This window comes from Moschus berezovskii, chromosome 11 (assembly GCF_049115385.1).
Source record: "Moschus berezovskii isolate FMDL1 chromosome 11, NW_MosBer_1.0, whole genome shotgun sequence".
In the NCBI taxonomy this organism is placed as follows: domain Eukaryota; kingdom Metazoa; phylum Chordata; class Mammalia; order Artiodactyla; family Moschidae; genus Moschus; species Moschus berezovskii.
The window spans coordinates 82,946,597-82,960,497 of NC_142470.1; the positions used below are offsets into that span (position 1 = coordinate 82,946,597).

At 43.4% G+C, this 13,901-nt stretch overlaps 1 non-coding gene across 1 annotated transcript; it reads right to left on the bottom strand.

Moving 5' to 3' along the window:
* Window positions 1–10: 10 nt before the first annotated feature.
* On the bottom strand, window positions 11–103 carry TRNAI-UAU (transfer RNA isoleucine (anticodon UAU)). Its single transcript is given in 2 exon segments — window positions 11–46; window positions 66–103. It is a non-coding gene; the product is annotated as a tRNA-Ile (tRNA).
* Window positions 104–13,901: the final 13,798 nt, after the last annotated feature.

Sequence of the window (13,901 nt, forward strand, 5' to 3'; positions counted from 1 at the left end):
AAAAGGGTCATGCTCCAGGTGAGGCTCGAACTCACAACCTCGGCATTGCTCTGCATGTACTGCTGTATAAGTACCGCGCGCTAACCGATTGCGCCACTGGAGCTCTGCTCACGCCGCCTCGCGGTGGCTCTATCAGGGCTTACTCAGGCCCCGTGCGGGCCGCTGCGGAGCATGCGCACCCTCGGCTCGCGGCTCGGCGGGAACTAGCCTGGGCCCCGAGACCCCGCAGCTTCCGGCCCGGCGGCTCCCGGCCAAGCGAAGGCGGGGAGGCTGCGGAAGTCCCCGTGTGGAACGGCGGGGTCGTTTGGCAGGGCCCTGTGAGGAGCTCAGCCCGCCTCCCTGAGCAGCGCGGGAGGAGGAGCCCTGGCCGCTGCGGCCCTAAAACCACCTCCGAGGCCTCGGCGTGGAGCTTCCTGCCGGGAGCGGACCCCGCGAGGGGCCGGTCTAACCCGGGAGGCGGGCTGCGGCCGGCGGGCGGGCCTGGTTGCGAGGGACGGCGCGGAGCGGGGCGGCCTGCGCTCCGGGGCCGCAGGTGTCCCGGGCGACTGTCCCTGCCCCGGGCTCCAGCCTGCCTGGTGAGCGGGAAGACCCCAGCCCTAAGCTGCGCTCCCTGCAAGTCGGTGGGAGCCGGGAAGCCCGCCAACGAGCTAAGCCGGCGGCCCCAGAGAGTGCCGGGGCCGAAGTGGCCCTCGAGCTCCCAACACCGGACCGGGCGGGGGTTTCACCGTCAGGCCCTTCTTGTGTCCCGAAGGCTTTCTACTGCCCCTTACTCTGTCCCGAGTGGGGTGCTCGGGCACTCAGGCTGAAGAAGTGGCCCCGAAACCTTGTCAAGCCACGGGCGTTCCGGGGACACGATGGTAGCCCGAGTCTTCAAGAGGCTGCAGGCTAAGGTGCACGTCTTTTGTTGGGCCACACGATGTATGTTTTGTTTAAAGCGAGTTCCTAATATGTAAAATCAAGAGGTCTCATACAAATATCTGGATATCCATTTCTCTTTTTAAAGCGGAAAGTGTAAACCGTACCCAGGACTGAATTATGACTATCCCGTGCCCTATGCACTTAGTCTTTGTGGGCCCCTTTCTGCATTAAAAAAAAAAAATTAATTATGTTTTGCTGCTATAAAACACAAATATAATACAGGCTGGATTTATCGTTACACTTATTATTATATTTTTTCTGATCTCAAAAAAATTTTAATGTAAACATTCTGGAGAGTCCTAGGCACTGTGTCTGTTATCCTTGATTGATAACTAGTGGGAACCTCTGGGACTTTTATCAGCAGCCTCCTCCACCAAGTCCCCCGACCCCTTCCCTCTCGGATTCCCTCCATCGATTGTCTCCTGCGCCTCTGTTGGCATGTTGGTCACCCTGTTTGATGACCTCTGCTTTCCTGGGAGAGCCAGGACAACAAACAAGAGAACACTATATCAATAAATTTCAAAACCAGCAGGAGCAAGGGATGGGGGCAGAATAATGATCACGCATAATCACCGTGATGAAGGAAAGGTAAGTGTTAAGTTGCTCAGTCAGGTCGGACTCTGCGACCCTATGGAGGGGCTCGCCAGGCTCTTCTGTCTTTGGGATTCTTCAGGCAGGAATACTGGAGCCGGTTGCAATTTACTTCGCCCGGAGATCTTCCCAACCCAGGGATCGAACCCCCGGTCTCCTACATTGCAGGCGGGAACTTTTACCGTCTGAGCCGCAAGGGAAGCTCAATCACCTTGATGGTGATGACTGTCATTAACAGGTTGTGTTTGGGTGATGAAGTCAAAAGTAGGATTGTAGAAAAGCCTTGAAATAGGAGCAGAAGAGACTAGAATGATCAGGCAAAGGATGAGGTGACAGACACAGGCTCTGTGTAAGACCTCTGAAGGGGGTGTTTCCAGGAAGGTCAATGCTTTGTGCATACTGTGTTGTGCACCCAGGGAAAGGAGATAGGTAAGCCTCTCCAGGTGGTTTGTGAACTATGGGAGACCCTGCAACATCCCTTCAGGTACCAGGCTGATGGTGGATACAGAGCTGTTTACAAAATGCCAGGATTAGGGCTCCTTGGAGCCCACTTTGCCGGGTCCTTGGTAAATCAAGGACAGCAGAAAGTGAGCCTTTGAAATAAGTCCCTCCTATAACATGGAACAAACTCTAAAGGTAAAGGCATAATTTGCCCACAGGTGGGAATAATTTTTCCCCTAAATTAAAAGGGGTTAATTTCCTGAAAGACAAGAAAGTAAGTTATGGACTCAAACACAGCATCTTCTCAGATCCAGTAGCATTTGCAGAGTCTGCTCTTTCTTGCTCCTAGCTCCTCAGGTGGAATATTTCTGGTGAACTATAAGGAGCAAATATAGCCCCTGGTGGTCCAACTTCCCTTTCCACACTTCATTTTCAGATCTTGTATTGGTTCAAGCAGATATTGCTTTGTATGAGACCCTTTACAGTTTTGGTTCAGCAGATATTAACTGACCCTGGTTGCACAGGAATGGAAGGCAACACCTAATACAGCCTTTTAGAACTAAAATAGTTTAGTCCCCAAGGAAATTAGGGCTCTAAAGGAGGAACCTAGTGAGGGCAGTGCTGAACCTAGAGAGGGTAGTGTCAGAACCTCTGCTACTAGAGAGCTTTTTCAGCAAGAACGAGTATACTGAGACCTTCAGATCACTTAACCTCATACACACCCATCCTGAAGAGCACTGAACTAAGTCTGAGTCTGGCCCTCCCTGACTGTGCGACTTTAAGTAAATCTCTTACCCTTTCTGGGCCTCAGTTTCTTCATTTGTAGTTTTCTATCCTGTCTTGACTGGAGAATTCCTTTTACCATGTATACTCTTGACAACAACTTGTGCTGATTTAATCATGTAATATCATGTAATATGAAAAACTGAAAGCATTTCCCCTAAAGTCAGGAACAAGACAAGGGTGCCCACTCTCACCACTACTATTTAACATAGTTCTGGAAGTTTTGGCTACAGCAATCAGAGCAGAAAAAGACATAAAAGGAATACAAATTGGAAAAGAAGAAGTAAAACTTTGACTATTCGCTGATGACATGATCCTCTACACAGAAAACCCTAAAGACTCTACCAGAAAACTACTAGAGCTAATTAATGAATACAGTAAAGTTGCAGGATATAAAATCAACACACAGAAATCCCTTGCATTCCTATACACTAATAATGAGAAAATAGAAAGAGAAATTAAGGAAACTATTCCATTCACTGTTGCAACGAAAAGAATTAAATACTTAGGAATATATCTACCTAAGGAAACAAAAGACTTGTACATAGAAAACTATAAAACACTAGTGAAAGTAATCAAAGAGGACACTAATAGATGGAGAAATATACCGTGTTTGTGGATTGGAAGAATAAATATTGTGAAAATGAGTATACTACCCAAAGTAATTTATACATTCAATGCAATCCCTATCAAGCTACCAACGATATTTTTCACAGAACTAGAACAAATAATCTCACAATTTGTATGGAAATACAAAAAACCTCGAATAGCCAAAGCAATCTTGAAGAAGAAAAATGGAACTGGGGGAATTAACCTGCCGGACTTCAGGCTCTACTACAAAGCCACAGTCATCAAGACAGTATGGTACTGGCATAAAGACAGAAATATAGATCAATGGAACAAAATAGAAAGCCCAGAGATAAATCCACGCACCTATGGACACCTTATCTTTGACAAAGGAGGCAAGAATATAAAATGGAGAAAAGACAGTCTCTTTAACAAGTGGTGCTGGGAAAACTGGTCAGCCACTTGTAAAAGAATGAAACTAGAACACTTTCTAACACCATACACCAAAATAAACTCAAAATGGATTAGAGAGCTAAATGTAAGACCAGAGTCTATAAAACTCCTAGAGGAGAACGTAGGCAAAACACTCTCCGACATAAATCACAGCAGGATCCTCCAAGACCCACCTCCCAGAATATTGGGAATAAAAGCAAAAATAAACAAATGGGACCTAATTAAAATCAAAAGCTTCTGCACAGCAAAGGAAACTATAAGCAAGGTGAAAAGACAGCCTTCAGAATGGGAGAAAATAATAGCAAATGAAGCAACTGATAAAGGATTAATCTCCAAAATATACAAGCAGCTCCTGCAGCTCAATTCCAGAAAAATAAGTGACCCAATCAAAAAATGGGCCAAAGAACTAAACAGACATTTCTCCAAAGAAGACATAAAGATGGCTAACAAACACATGAAAAAATGCTCAATATCCCTCATAATCAGAGAAATGCAAATCAAAACCACAATGAGATACCATTTCACACCAGTCAGAATGGCTGCTATCCAAAAGTCTACATGCAATAAATGCTGGAGAGGGTGTGGAGAGAAGGGAACCCTCTTACACTGTTGGTGGGAATGCAAACTAGTACAGCCACTATGGAGAACAGTGTGGAGATTCCTCAAAAAACTGGAAATAGAACTTCCATATGATCCAGCAATCGCACTCCTGGGCATACACACCGAGGAAACCAGAATTGAAAGAGACACATGTACTCCAATGTTCATTGCAGCACTGTTAATAATAGCCAGGACATGGAAGCAACCTAGATGTCCATCTGCAGATGAATGGATAAGAAAGCTTTGGTACATATACACAATGGAGTATTTTTCAGCCATCAAAAAGAATGCATTTGAATCAGTTTTAATGAGGTGGATGAAGTTGGAGCCTATTATACAGAGTGAAGTAAGCCAGAAAGAAAAACATCAATACAGTATACTAACGCATATATATGGAATTTAGAAAGAAGGTAACCTTAACCCTGTATACGAAACTGCAAAAGAGACATAGGTATATAGAAGTCTTTGGGACTCTGTGGGAGAGGGTGAAGGTGGGATGATTAGGGAGAACGGCATTGTACCATGTATATTATCATAAGGGACCAATCCAGGTTCGACGCATGATACAGGATGCTTGGGGCTGGTGCACGGGGATGACCTGGAGGGAGGATATGGGGAAGAGGGAGTTGGGAGGGGGGTTCAAGAAAGGGAACACATGTACACCCGGGGTGGATTCGTGTCAATGTATGGCAAAACCAACCAATATATTAATGTAAGGTAATTTGCCTCCAATAAAATAAATTAAAAAAAAATAATTTGTGTGATGTGTAACAAAGAAGTGATTCTTAGAACTTATTTTCGATATATGTATGATATTAAACTTGAGTAATATCCATAGTATCATAAGACTAGTTTCAACTTCCCGTTTACCATGTAATGCAAAATGTTTGATTTACTTTAATTATGTAAGGGAAAAGCATGCTTTGTTAAAAGAGCATATACTGGTCTTAGGACAAAGTATATTAAAATGTATGAAATGTAATGACTCATTGTAGCATCAAAAATAGACACAAACTGCTTTCCTAAATGAATGTTTAGAATTTATGCTTTTTGCACTTTAAAAACTGGTTTATTTTTATTACTTTCATGTTTCTTGTGTCTAAATGATGAGCTAAAACAGAAGGGTTCTGGCTTCTATGTGTAAGCACCATTCTGCAAATAACATGAAGTGGGTATGGCTGGTCTTTATTCCTAATAATGAAAGACCAAATTGGATATAATCACTATATTTTGTCATTTTGGTTTTTGCTTCTGATATGCAAGATAAACATTTTGATTAGCCGAATGCAATTTGCACACAAGTAAATGAAGATCATCTTGAACTAGATTTGTAGAATTTTCATTTTATGGTCTTCTTTTACTTTATTTCAGCAAACTTTTTATATTTTATGTTTTTAGCCAGCATTCCATTATGGTTGTATATAAAGCAATATATGATTATAGATAGGTGCTGCAGAGGAGTCAAAACTCTCCACTTAGGACCCACGACTGTGGCTGAATCATAAACACACATCTGGTATTCAGGGATCACTGCAGGTGCTGGTCCACAGGCATCAGATGTTCCCAGAGTGATCTCACATTCATGGGGCAAGAGGTTGACGGAAGAATTCCTTTATTATTTTTCTAAGTAGAAATAGAGAAGATGCTCTATCACCTGTAACAGTGGGAACCATCTTGAATGTCTTTCAGAACTTCTAGGATTTGGCAATATCTAAAATCCCTTCCTATCCTAATAGTCCATGATCCTTACCAGCACCACATGGAGAAATGACCCTTTATTTGCCCTTTGGAGGAGAAAGATGTGTCGGTCTTATGGCCCAAGCTCTAGGGAAGTGTGATACAGATTTGAACCAGTTCCACATGGGAGAGGAACATGATGATTTGGGAAAGTACAGATTCCCTTGACTCTGGATTGAAGCTGAAATGACATGGTGAGAGCCTATCAGAGGAGAAAAACATTTAAAGACTGATGGCATTTCAGTGTTAGAAAGCGTATGGGAAAATGGACACTGTTCAGTCTTTTTGTTTTTTTAAGACAGTTAAGCAGAATCTATCAAATACATGTTCTTTGACCCAGCAGTTCCACTTCCAGGAATCTCTGCCATAGAGACATTCAAACATGGGAACAAATATACCAAATTTCATTAAATCTAAGTTGCCCTATCCTATAAAATGTACCGTGACTTTATGTGATATTAAAAAAAGAAAAGATGCTGCCATTTTAACAACACTGTGCTTTCATGTCAGGCTTTTTATTTTGTACGTATTAAAAGAGCTCTTTTAGACAACCCAAACATACATCTTAAAACTCATATATCACTCTTGAGAACTATTGCTTTCGGCTCAGCTTTTCAGCCTTAGTTTCTCCCACCTACAACCCAAACAACGCTTCATAGAGCAAAGCAGCTCAGGCTGCACTTCTTCCTGAATCTGGACCCCTCCACACCTGGTGTCTTCAAGCAGATTTGTGTGTCTATATCTATTGTGTTTCTATTACCAGTGGCAATAGTTTGACAGAAAACGGTATGTAAAGAGTTTGTGTGACCACATTTTTATCCTCCAAACGGACATTTCTTAGAGTGAAAGGGGGTGCTGTAGTAACAGCATGACTGGTGACTGCAGCCGGCCACTAGGACACTGACTGTAGGCTGCTATGTACCGCCTGTTGTTTAGTTGCTAATTCGTGTCTGACTCTTGACAACCCCATGGACTGTAGCCCACCAGGCTCCTCTGTCCATGGGATTTCGCAGGCAAGGATACTGGCATGGATTGCCATTTCTTCTCCAGGGGATCTTCCTGACCCAGGGATCAAACCTGTGTCTCCTGCTTGGCAGGCAGGGTCTTTACCACTGAGCTACCAGGCTATAAACACATAAAACACAAATAGGAAGGATTCCCTATTAAATGTTTAATCATGAGAACGTAAACAGGGTGTGTGTCAGTTGTTAACTTAGTGCTTCTCTGCTCGAAACACACCATCTCTGCCCTGTGGTCTCACCAGCCAGCACCACTGTTGTGCCCCATCAATGGATGGAAGGTGCCAGAAGAACGCTGAAGGGTCTTCTCTTTCTCCTTCCAACGCTTTTCTAGCTTCTACAGCACAGCTGCCAGTGGGCGGCTTCCAGTCAGCTTTTGCCATCCTCCCAGCACAGTTTCCTGCTTGCCAACCCCAGCCTGCAGCACCTCAGCAAACTTCTCTGCCATCCAGTGAGCCCCCACCACTCACCCACCAGAGAGTTCCGAGCCTCAGCTTCGGTGGAGAGGGAGGGCCCTTTCCAAGTTTATCCTTCCGTGGGTTTTCTCTGTTATCTCTGGAGGTAGAGGCTGTTCCCTTTCTCCGTTGTTCCTGTATCCTTTAGGATTCCTTTTACCCCGCTTAGTAGTTAACATCTCTTTATACTGAATTCTCCCTGCTCAAATTACTGCGTCCTGAGTGGATTCTGGCTGGATCCTAATTATTTCTTTCACTTGACATATGAGAACAAAGTCTTTCAAAGACTATGGAGAGCATGGGGGTGGGTCAGTTAAGAAAAATAATAACACACAATGTTTACCATGTGCCAGGCAGTGTTCTAAGAATTTAATACCTTATCAACCAATTTAATCTTCATGCCAATCCGATGAAGTAAGTCGTCGTAGTATTTTATTTTACAGATGAGGAAACTGAGGCACAGTGAGGTTACCTTAGTAAGTGGTAGAACCAGGATCCAAATTGTATCACTCAGGTGTCCATCCCCTCAACACTCTACAGAGTACAGTGCTCAGTGTGCCTTGGAGAAAGAGTCCCATGAGGGGGTCACCCTCAAGAGAGGCACCGATCAGGGCTCACGTGATGGTGGCCGAAGGGTTCTAACTAGAAATACGGGAAAGACCAGGTAAAGCTAGGAGCACTAGAGAAATGAAAACTGGGATCCAGGTATGCTGGGGCACCCAAATAAATGTGCCCCAAAGCCCTCCTGGCGAGGAGATAAGGGAGTTCCTCTGTCAGTTCTGGCAACAGTTGAACCCAAACCTACTGGACCAGGTACAGGATGTCAGGTCTTAGAAACTAAGCACAGATAATGCTGGGGGCTGGGGAGTCTTCCCTTTGAGAGGAGGAAGGGAGAGTCTTAGAGGCAGCTGTGGAACTCTGGGGTTTCAGAAACATTCGGGGATATCCTTAGGTCAAAATTTTGGACTTTAAGTAGGAAAATTCACCCTGTGAAGTTGGAAAAAAGGTAAGGAACTGGAGTAAAACCACCTTTGTGCATATCTCTGTTTAGCCACCAATTGACTGAGTGGCTTCAGTAATATTTCTTTACACGTATACAAAACACAGTTGGTTAGCCATTCTCCTATTAATGGACATCTTGGGTTATTTCCTGTTTGGAGTTATTATAAACTAAGCTGCTGGGAACACTCTTTTACAAGTCCTTTTGTTTTCATTTCTTTTCAGTAAATATAGGAGTGAGATTGCTGGGTCGTAAGATGGATTTTTTGTTTTGTTTTATTTGGAGGATAATTGCTTTACAATGTTGTGTTGACTTCTGCCACACAACATCGTGAGTCAGCCAGAGTATACACATATCCCCTCCCTCCCGCGCCTCCCTCCCACCCCTCGAGCTCTTCACAGAGCACCGGCTGAACCCCCGGTCCTCTGCAGCCACTTCCCACTAGCTAGCTATTTTACACGTGTTAGTGTATATACGTCAGTGCTACTCTCTCAGTTCATCCCACCCTCCTTGCCTCCCTGTTCCACAAGTCCATTCTCTGTACATCTCTATTCCTGCAAATAGGTTCATCAGTATCATTTTTCTGTAAGATAGGTTTTCGCATAGTTTTTTAAAGCATTTTTAAATCATGGTAAAATATACATAACATAAAATTTGCCATTTTAACCATTTTAAGTGCAAAATTCAGGGAATTCCCAGGTGGTCCAGTGGTTAGGTCTCAGCGCTTTCACTGCTGTGGTTCAATCCCAAGTCAGGGATCCTGCCAGCCGCGCGGTGCAGCCAAAAAGAAAAGTGTACAATTCAGTGCCATTAAGTACATTTATATTGTTGTGCAACTATTACCACTGTCCATCTACAGAACTTTTTCATCATCCCAGACTGAAAATTGGTACCAATGAAACAGTAAACTTTCCAGCTCCCTTCCCTCAGCTCCTGATAACCTTTATTGTACTCTCTGTTTTTACAAGTTTCTATTCTGATTGCTGCTACTGCTAAATCACTTCAGTCGTGTCCAACTCTTTGCAACCCCATGGACTATAACCTGCCAGGCTCCTCTGTCTATAGGACTCTCCAGGCTGTTCTAGGTACCTCATATAAGTGGAATCATATACCATTTATCCTGTTGTGTCTGACCTACTTCAGTTAGCATAAAATTTTCAAGGTTTATCCATGTTGCAGCATGTGTTAAAATTTCACTCTTTTTCCATTGTATGTATATACCACATTTTGTTTATCCATTCATCAGTCAATAGACAGTCAGATTTCCTTGGGTTATTGTGAATTATGCTGCTATGAAAGTGGGTACACAAATACCTGGTCAAGGTCCTGTTTTCACTTCTTTTGGATATTATTTACAAATATTCTGTCCTGTTTCGTGGTTTGCCTTTTCACTCTCTTGATAGTGTCCTTTGATGCACAAAGGTGTTTAATTTTGGGAGGCATTCTAATTGCTCTGCATACTTGTCAACACTTAGTATTGGTAATCTTTTTAATTTTAGCCATTCTATTGGGTGTGTAATAGTATTTCATTGTAGATTTAATTTGTATATCCCTGATGACTAATGGTATAGAGCATTTTTTGAAATGCTTATTGGCTATTGTGAATCTTTATGAAATGTTTGTTCAGATCTTTCACCCATCATTTTGTTGTTTTTGTTTTGTTTTTGTCTTTTTTTGTTTTGGAGGTTTTGATCATTTTTTAAATTAAGTTATAGGAGTGGCTGATATTTCTGTCTCCTCTTCTGTAGGTAGTAAGTATGAATTCCTCCATGACACCTGGGCAACAAGAAATGCCAAGTTCAGCCACTGTCCACAGTGGCTCCACATGAGTCCACATGAGTCCTGGACTCATAGGAGCCCACATATGTCTACTGTCCAAGGCTTGAGATCCATGCTTGGAAGAATGAGGGAGATGCCACAGGATGTTAGAGAATGCGGGAAGAGAGCAGTGGGAGTGTCTAACACAGAGTGATTTGAAAGGAGGCATTATTTGTGGCTCCTGGCAAAGAGGGAGAAGAAGACCATGTGGAGAATATCATCTCCACAGGAGGAAGAAGGGAGGAAAGGGAGCAAGGAGAGCTCACTGGCCCTCAGTCAGCGGGAAATGTAGCAGCTATATAAGGCAAACTGAAATCTCATAGCAGAGCTGGCCAGTGAATGTCTCCCTGAGGACTTTCCGTCTTTGAGGTGACAAGGAGACATCAACTTCCTGCTCTGTTTGCAGCCCTGAAAAGCTAACAGTGACCACCATGCAGATGAAGGGTTTTCTTCTCAGCTGCCTTACCCTGCCCTTCCCTGTCCAGTGGGGTCTTAGCTGAGGTTGCAGGCTCCATCCCAGGGCCCACAGCCAACTTTGATCACATTAGAGATGCAGTATATTGGAGGGTCAGCCCCTTTAAGATCCGATCCCTCAATCTTAGAACCTAGCCCTCCGCTTGGAGAAGGAAATGGCAAACCACTCGAGTATTCTGTGGTGTGAGGAGCCTAGTGGGCTGCTATCCATAGGGTCACACAGAGTTGGACACGACTGAAGCGACTTAGCTGCAGCAGTCACCCTCCCTGAGTTGCAAATCACAACCATAAAGAAGTCTTTAAAATAAAGAGAATGAAGCTTATTAAAGTATATCAGTCAGGAGACAGAAATCATGCCAGTTATTTAACAAAGAGAATGTAACACAGAGAATTGTTAACTAGATTTAAACTTGCTAAATAGTAACTAAAAAGTACAAAAATCTGCAGTATCACAGAGGTAGCAACTGTAAGAAGCAATTTCCATCCCCTCGGGCTGAGGGAACCGAAGAAGCTGAATTACTCAATCTTGGAAGGCGGAGGAAGACTTCCACAGAATTGAAACTCAGAGCTCTGAGAGGTCACACCAGCCTCTGGAATTGGTATCTCTGATGGGGTCACTTTAAAGCTGATTCTGCGAGAACTGGAAAAACTGCAAATTGGATTTAGAAACTGCTAAAGGAAAAAGCCAAGGTGATGAGCCCAGGAGCCACAGGCAGACAGCAGTCAGGAAAGAGCAAGCCCCTTCTCCCTCCTCCATCCCCGCAGTCTCCCTCCATTACCTCCACTTTGCAGGGCCTAATAAAATCAGTTGGTAAAGTATAAATGGAGTTTGCAGAATCCCAGCCCCTGTATTATAATGCAGAGTATAGGAAGTGAGTTTGGGGCTGAGAGACAATTAATAACTGGTTAATACATTAGGAAACATATTAAGACATCTAACTATTGCCTGTATGAAACTTTTAAATAAGAATCTAAAATATCAACATAGAAGTTGCCAATAGGGAATTCCAGCAGGGAGTTAAATCTTGTCCAGATTCCTTTATTCTTGTCTTGATCTAGGGGTGGATACAGATGCTGGTTAACAGTACATGTTAGAAATTACAAGTTTACATTCATGCACGTTTAGAGAATAACTACTATGGGACTTTCCTGGCAGTCCAGCAGTTAAGCCTCCTCACTTCCAATGCAGGGGACACAGGTTTGATCTCTGAGTGGGGAACTAAGATCCCACATGCCTTGCAGCATGGCCAAAAAAACGTTTTTTCAACTAAGAATAAATACTAGACACATTGGAATAGAAGGTAGACGGGGCAATGGGTCAAAGAAAACAGTAAACTTCAAGAGTAGCAGACACAGTTCACTACCTTCCAAGCATCAGTTCCTACCTCTCAGTCATGAGCCAGAGTTTTGTGTGACTACCCCACCCCTCTCATATGGCCACAGACTTTGAGAGAAGCCAACTCTGCTTCCCAGTTTCAAGTACAAATTTTAATTTGAATAAATCAATCAGAATATCCCTCCTCTCACTCCAGGAATTGGTTCAGGTTGTGGTATGTGGCCAGTATTTATTGCCAGTAAATACACCTGGTTCTCACTTGCGGGCAATTTCCCCCACCCCACGGGCATTTGGCAATGTCTGGAGACATTTTTGTTTGTCACATCTGGGGAGAAGATACTGGCATCTAGTTGGGAGACGCCATAAATGTGCTAAACGTCCTACAATGCAAAGGACAGCCCCCCACAACTTTCCACCCAAAATGTCAATGGTGCCAAGGTTGAAAACCCCTTATTTAAAGGAAATACTGTGGATGGCTTACATCTCTTGACCTCTTGAGGCTGGGAAGAAGCTGTGCTGCAGATAGCAGATCTGAGGAATGGAAAAAGACAGGGTCTATGACGACACCACTAGGCCACAGGCTCATTCTGCCTCTGGGTATCCAGTTACATAAGTTTAACTTTCTCATGGTTAAGCCACTGTTTAACTGGGGTCCCTATTATTTGCACCCATGAGCACCTTGATAATTTAGGAAAGAGATTATTTGTGTAATACAACAGGTTAGGCTAATAGAAACATTTAGAACTACATTCTAAACAGAGAATACACATTCACAAAAATTGACCATAGACTAAGCTGCAAAGGAAATTTTAACACATCCCCCATCCCCAAATAATACATAGACCATCTTCAGTCACCACAATGCAATAAAATTAGAAATTACAAACAAAATGATAACTGAACAAAACACAACAAAAACCCCTCAAACCAATCATGTAACTAAAAAATGTAAACATACTTGTAAATAATACAAGTAAAAGAGACAGCAGGACCAGAACCCAGATTTCCAATTAACTAGTACAATTCATGATCTAGCCCTCATGTTTGTTCTTTAACATTTGCTGAATTATAGGAAAGGGAGGGAAAGTGGGAGAAAGACAGAGACAGATCAAGGTGAGCTCAGATACGATCAGCTGGAGAAAAACTTCAGTTCATTGAGAGACTGGAGAGATCAGACTGTTAGCAGCAGACTCAGTAAAGCCTAGAAGCGGCTACTGCCCAGGTGAACTGCCTGGGCAGGGGACCTGCCACCCAGGGGAGACCAAAGCCAAGCACCAGCAACCGGGAGAGGCTCTGATGAGCTCTGGTCCTAAGGCAGAGATGGCTTCTTACACCATGGTACAATGGGCTTCTGTGTGCAGAGGGGAGAAATGGCTGCTGCGAGCAGGTAAGATCCAGAAACTAGAAGGAACTCATGGGTCAATAGCTGGAAGCAGTCCAGATGACTGTGACCAAACAATGCCAGAACACGCAGATAAAATTTGAATTGTTGAAATTCAAATAAAATTTGAATGGTTGAAAATCAATAAAAATTGATTTTCTGAACATTGGATCAAATGGTGCCCAACACCCAAGCTAGGAGGCTTGCCAATTGAATTGACGTGGTATTTTATCTATGCAGCACAAACTAAATGGCATATTTGACAGAAACCATGTGGCAAATTATCTAGCCTGTATTTAAGGTTCATCTGGATAGTTTAGACCTCAAA